Source organism: Nicotiana tomentosiformis, chromosome 11 (genome assembly GCF_000390325.3).
Source record: "Nicotiana tomentosiformis chromosome 11, ASM39032v3, whole genome shotgun sequence".
NCBI lineage: Eukaryota > Viridiplantae > Streptophyta > Magnoliopsida > Solanales > Solanaceae > Nicotiana > Nicotiana tomentosiformis.
The window spans coordinates 26,545,175-26,552,768 of record NC_090822.1 but is presented as its reverse complement, the minus strand read 5'-3'; positions in this window follow the sequence as shown (position 1 = coordinate 26,552,768).

The following is a 7,594-nucleotide window of genomic DNA, read 5'->3' as shown; positions in this document are numbered from 1 at the left end:
TCTCTCTCTCCCTCCTTCAACCTTCTTTTCTTTCTCTTGTTATCTTCTCCCTTTTTCACTCCTACCTTTTTTTTCTTCTTTCCTTCTCTTCCTCTATAACGACACCAACACTATTTTTTTTTTAATTTTCTCTCTCTTTTTATTTTTACAATTTCCTCCTCCCTCACGTAAATGAAAATAAATACTATCTTCTTTGTGTAATTTCCGGCCAAATTTTGACGGTGGTTGTCACCTTCTTCACTTTCTGTCCACTTTTAGATATGGTATTGCATGATACTTTTTTGGATGAATTTTATGAGAAGATGAGAAATAGAGGAAATAAAATAGTCACTGCCGGAGAAAAACTTTTTTCTGCCAAGTTGGTTGTCCTCCATTACTGTCAAATGCTCCTTTATTTATATATCATGTAATTCTTGTATAAAAAATGTTTAATATGTCTATAATCACTGTGTATACATTATACACCGATGATACATTTATTATACACGTATTATATAAAATTGGACGTGAAAAATTACAGTGGCTACGGTGAGTATTGACAATATTATATATAATATGTATAATTATGTACGCATATTTGTATGAAAAGTTTTTTTATACTGACAAAATGCATATACACTATTGATACACATTTAATGTTCATATAATTTTGTATATAAAGTGTATCTACATTGTATAATATATATACAGTGTGTATATAATTTAGAATATGTATATAAAGTGAATAATTAATATATCTTTTGTATATAAAGTATATAATCTTTCTCTCACAAATACTCTCATCGTTTCTTTCTTTTTCTCTTTTAGATCTTATTTCTTTAGGTTTAATAGTCTGTTTATATAATATATAAAAATCATTTATACATTTCCTTTTATTTTTTTCTTCTTCTCATTCCTACTTTATTATTTCTTCTTCTTTTTTGTAATAAATGTTATATATAAATTCTCAGTCTTTCACTTTTTTCTCTTTTAGTTAATTCTTAAAATTTGTATAAAAGTTATAATTTTGTATAAAAATTGTATATACACTTATATAAAGTTGTATATACATGGTACTTGTATATTGATTTTATATAGAACTTGTAAAGACACTGTTATACAATGTTAAAAATTATATATGCAATGTATACTACGTTTTGCAGTGTGTCATTTATGTATATTGAGTGTATCCGAGTATGTTTGTGTATCTAAAGTATATCTTGTATACATTGTGAAATGTACATATCTCTCTCTCGCACACATAATCTCGTTATATGTGTATATTGTTTCTTCCTGAGTTGAGTTTTTAAGTAAGTTTTTCTCTTTTGATTTTTTTTAAGTTCACCATCTTTTTAGACTTTTGACCGAATTATTCTGTTTGTGTAATTGAAAACTTAGAGTCTAATACTAGGGAGCCACCTGCTCCGGGGTATGAGTAGCGGGAGTCTATGCTCCTCCTCCAGCCCGAGAGATGGCAGGTGCCACCGGAAAGTTACCGGTCTGGGCCACACTCTCCATAAGACCCACCAAACGGACTACGGCATCCTGAAGCACTGGAGTGACTATGTACCCCTCCGGGACCTGCGCTGGTCCTATGGGTACAGTATGACCTGGAACCTCCTCGTCAAAATCTACCTGAGGCTCCACTGCGGGTGCTGTTGCTCGATCTCTAGGCTGAGCTCTGCATCGGCCTCTGGCGCGACCTCGGCCTCGACCTCGGCCTCGACCTCTGTTCCTGGTCTTAGCTTCCATTGGGGGCTCTGGCTCATGTCCTGCTGCGGATGTCGTGCGTGTTCTCGCCATCTGCGAGAGAATAAGAATAGAATGGTTCAATCATCAATGATTGAATAAAATCGCACGATAGAGAAGGAAATGAGTGAAATTTTTTCTAAATTCTATAGCCTCAAGGAGATAAGTACAAACGTCTCTATACCGATCCTCCAGACTCTACAACGCTTGCTCATGATTCATGAGACTTAGGCAACCTATTGCTCTGATACCAACTTGTCACGACCCATAATTCCTACCCTCGGGATCATGATGGCGCCTAATATTTCACTTGCTAGGCAAGCCAACGTTAGATATAATTATTAACCATTTTTAGCAAACTTCAAATACGATGACAATAAAGAAACTGAATAGTCTGAAACAAGGTAAATAATCTAATAAGTGACGAAATCCAAATACAAACCCCATATCTGGTGTCACGATTACATGAGCCTCTATGATACTACAAATAATGATCTGAAATAAATATAACTGTCTGAATCAAATGAACAGCTAAAAGAAGTAGAATGGGACTTCAGAGTTGCGTACGCTGTACAACTATACCTCAAGTTTCCTCTGGGTAGCTGGATCCGAGCAAGTCTACGATACGCCGCTGGGACCAACTCCGGTATCTGCACAAGAAGTGCAGAGTATAGTATGAGTACAACCAACCCCATGTTTAATGACCCGATCGATTGTTTTGAGCTCTAGCACATCATTTGGAGGTTTGAGGACTTGAGTAGCTTCACCTAATATTTTATAACTTGTACGCCTTGTCAGAATCGAATTTCAGGAAGTTCGGAGTTGATTCAGATGGAAAATTCTCAATTCGGAAGGTTTAGGTTGGAAGAGTTGACCAATGTTTGACTTTTGAGTAAACGACCTCAGAATTGGGATTTGAAGGTTCCAATAGGTTCGTATGATGATTTTTAGACTTGTGCGTATGTTCGGGCTGAGTATCGGGTGGTCCGAAAATATTTTGGTGCTTATTGTGGAAAGTTGGCATTTTGAAGGTTTTAAAATTTCCTAAGATTGATTTGAAGTGACCTTTGATTTTATTGATGTCCCGTTAGGATTCTGAGCCTTGGAATAGGTTCGTATCGTGATTTGTGACTTACACGTAAAGTTTGGCATCATTCCGGAATGTTGAAGTGTGATTCTGATGCATTCGCGAAGTTTGAAAGTTGAAAGAAGGGTTTTGATCGTCGATTCGTAGGCTGGATGTTGTTTGGTGTATTTTAGGCTTCGATCAAGTTTGCATCATGTTTTGGGAATGGTTGGTATGATTGGAAGGGGTCCCGGGGGCCTCGGTTGGGTTTCAGATGGGCTACGGGTCATTTCACCATGTTTGAGTTGTTATTTTTGAGATCTGGTGCATCCTTCTTCGCGATCGCGAAGAAAGGGCCGCGATCGCGTAGAAGGGGCCGCGATCGCGAAGAGCAAAGTGCTGTTCCAGTCCTCGTGAATCGCGAACGCGGAAGGAAATTCGCGATCACGTAGAAGGAATTTCTACTGTCAGTGGTTTGACTTCGGGAATTTATATCTTATAATCTATAAAGAATTCAGGGATGATCCAAAAACTAAAGTTGTAGTCCTTTAAATCTAGTTTTCAGAAAATAAACCGTTTATCATTTGGAATTTCGTACAAAATTTTATGGATATTATACTGAAGGGTGTTTGTGAAGAGGAAACAAAATTTGTACATCGCGATTGCGAGGTTTTGGCCGCGATCGCGATGAAGGAAATAATGCTGGAACTTTTGTTAATCGCGATCGCATGGATAACGACTGTGATAGTGAAGAAGGAGGCCTGGAAAGTATATTAAACATCGAATTTTGAGATTTTGAGCTCATTTCTTCACTTTTAAGTTTTTGGAGCTCATGTGGGTCTGGGTTGATTCTTGAAGATTGTTTTCGCCATATATCACAAGGTAAGTTATTCCTACTTGTTTCGAGTTAAATACATGGGTTATATATGGATTTTAACATGAAAATTTGATAGAAATTATGAAAGTTTTGGAAAAAAACCTAGAAATGGTATTTTTAGATTTTGACCATGAAATTTGACTTGAAAATAGGAATAAATTATATATTTGAGCTCGTGTATTATGGGTAATCTTTATCTTTGAACATTTTCGGAATCCGGGAAAGTAGGCCCGAGGGTTGACTTGGTTGATGTATTTAGCAAAGTTGAAAATTATTGTAAACTGATTAATTATGAGTATGAGAGTATATTTGTATTGGTTTGCACGTTATTTGACTAGTTTCTGATCGATGGGCATTGGTTTGAGGTGTTAAAGAGGCGTTGGAGTCGGTTATGGAACTTCGTTGTGAGGTAAGTCTCCTATCTAATTTTGTGAAAGAGAATCTGCCCCATAGGTATTAAAATTGTTATGTGCCACTAGTTGTGGGTGCTACATACGCATGAGATGACGAGAGTCCGTACGTAGCTAAAATCATGTTTATGTCCGGGTAGACTTACGGCTTTATCATGTAATATTTGAATTATTTGAACTCATTTTGCTAGCTTAATTAAGTGAATTTATAATTGAAATTGATTTGAGAATATATTCGGCCGAGCTTTATCACCTTGAGTTGTTTGGCGAGATATTTGATAAATGATAAAAGTCATGTTTACTTTATGTTCCTGCACCTGTGTTGTAAACACATGACTCGTACTTAAATAAGTTTCTTCCTTTCCTACGGATCAGACCGAAAGCCTCGGCAGTATATTGATATGCATCTTTGGTTCGCACCGATCGACCCTCAGTAGTGTACACACCACTGTCGATCGGGCCGTACAACCTCGCCATAATCATGCGTTATACCGCTAGCAGTCCGGATATTCACGAGATCCCTCTTCTATTGAGGCCTGGCATTTCAATGGTATTCCTTATCCGTTTGAGATTTTACTTAATATTTCTGATCTGTTGAGATGGCACATGAGATTTGAGAGATTTATATCGTTAAAATAATATTTTGGAGGATTATGTTAGTTATAGATTTTATCTCACTACTACTGCTGTGCTTTATATCTGTTATGAGTTATCATATTGATTTATTGGACCACTAGTAAGTGTTGATATCTATCCCTCGTCACTACTTCTCTGGGGTTAGGCTAGATACTTACTGAGTACGCATTGATTTACGTACTCATGCTAAACTTTTACGCTAAATGCGCAGGATTTGACATGTTCATTTGGTGGCCATATTGGCGCGTAGGCGCAACTGCTGAGAGGACATTATGGTGAGCTGCTTTCTATGCTACGTACCGCAGCCCACAGAGTCTTCATCTTATTTATTTACTTTATCCTGTCTATTTTATATTTCAGACAGATGTTGTACTATTATTGCACTCTTTAGTAGACACTCATGCACTTGTGACACCGGGTTTTGGGATGTTCTAGAAGTTGTTTGTGGTTTTGCTTAGCATTTACACAGTTTTATTATCTAATCTATTTAAACTGTAAGTTTCCATGATTTTAATGCGTTGATTTCTTTATCTAATAAAATTTACGATTTCGAAAATAATAAAATGCATAATTAAGTTGGTAGACTGTTGGCTTGCCTAACGTCGGCATTGAGTGCCATCACGACCTATAATGAATTTTGGGTCGTGATAGATTGATATCAGAGCACTAGGTTCACTTAGGTCTCACGAGTCATAAGCAAGTCTAGTAGAGTCTTACGGATCGGTACAGAAATGTCTACACTTATCTTCGAGAGGCTACATGGCTGTTAGGAGAACTTCCCATCCTTGATTCCTCATCGTGCGATATGATTTCGTTAACCAACCGCTAGTTTGAATTAGCTACATGGCTAAGGCGGGTCACTTATATTAACTTGTACGCAATAATAATAATAATAATAATAGATTTGAATTGGTTACATGGCAAAGGCGGGTCACTTACATTAACCTGTATGCAATAATAATAATAATAATAATAATAATAATAATAATAATAATAATAATAATAATAATAATAATAATAATAATAATAATAATAAGAATAATAATAATAACAGAAAAGACAAGAATAGTAGTAAAGCAGGTAACTCATATCAACGAAACTCAAATCAACCAGCAGAGTGTCCCGAATAACCAGTCATATGACTCATCTCAACAACCGAAGCCAATCCAATAATTACGTAAAATATAACTTTTATCAACATGTTGCGGCGTATAACCCGATTCCACAATATCAACTTTAAACTATTCGCTGTGGCGCGCAACCCGACCCCACCATATAATCGTCTGTCAATATCATAGTCCATCCTTATTCCGACATTTCAATTCATTAGCTTTCAATTTCCGTTGTGGCGTGCAACCCACTACCCAAACAATGTCCATTAACAATAGTAACTCAATAACTAATATTTACAAGAAATCATACATTAAAAGAACAAATGTACGAGCAATGGAGAATAATATGATAATCAAAGAGACTCGAACTACTCGGATGTCTCAACTTTACCAACTCAACGGTATCTACTTTTAACAATATGTACAAGTGAAACTACTTCAATGAAGGAAACAATTAATATGAAACTATAAGACAACAAGGCATAAGACAATTTAGATATATGAGGGAAATAAATAGAGACAAGTAGTAAATAATTATGGAATCAGGGAGGAGATGGACAATTTAATACAAGAAATACTAAATAGAAAGTAGCAATTATGGCATGAAAATCAAATAAGCATGTAGCAATTAAGTCATGAAACAAGACATAATATGAAGCAATGAATATAGGGAAAATAAGTAATGTAACGGTTAAGTCATGGAATAAAGTAATTAATGAAATACAGGAAAGAATGGAAATAAGTAATTTGACGGCGTATATACACTCGTCACCTCGCATATACACCACTACATATGTAATTCATATAGCACATAGCTCAAATGTTCCTAATTCCCTCAAATCAAGGTTAGACCCAATACTTACCTCACTCCGCAAGCAAATCAAAGCTCTACCGGGGTCTTTCCTCTAAAATTCGCCTCCAAACATATCGAATCTAACCAAAATCGACTCAATAACATCAAGTAATGCTAGAAATATCAATTACAATACATAAAGTTAATATCTTTATACTTTTCCCAAAATGTCAACCCCAGGCCCGCTTTGTCAAACCTGAGATTCGGACCAAAACCCAATTATCTATTTACACCCGAGCTAGATTATGTAATTAGTTTTGGAATCCGACCTCAATTTGAGGTCTAAATATCAATTTTACAAAACCCCCCAATTCTTCCCAAATCTCTAATTTTCTACCATTAAAGAACATAGATTAAGGTTAGAATTTAATGGGTGTTGATGAAAATGGAAGAAAATAAGTTAAATGCACTAACCTATGAAAGGGTGATGAAATTTCTCCTCCAAATCACCTCTAGGCCGAGCTCTAATGAAAATATGGTGAATAATGGGTGAAATCCTATGTTTGAAATATTTTAAAGTCTGGGAGTCATGTGTTCATCGCGTTCGCGAGAAACCTGATGCGATCGCGAAGCAGCATCAGCCAAAGACCTACGCGTTCGCGAGGGAATGCATGCGTTCGCTATGGTCTGTCCCCCCTGGCCATCATGTTCGCGTAGAGCAAACCCCAGATCCCCTCCCAAGACCTTTGCTCTTCGCATTCGCGTAGTGCTGGTCACGTTAAGAACATGAAATTTCTCAACTAGACGTCCGAATCACGTCAAATCAACTCCGTTTTGTACTAGATTTTGTAGACAAGTCTTAAATATTGTAACGAACTTATACCAAGTTCCAGAACTAAAATCTCGCCCCGGTAATAATAAAGTCAAACTATGATCAAACTTAGAAATTCGTTAAAGCTTTAAATTACTTAT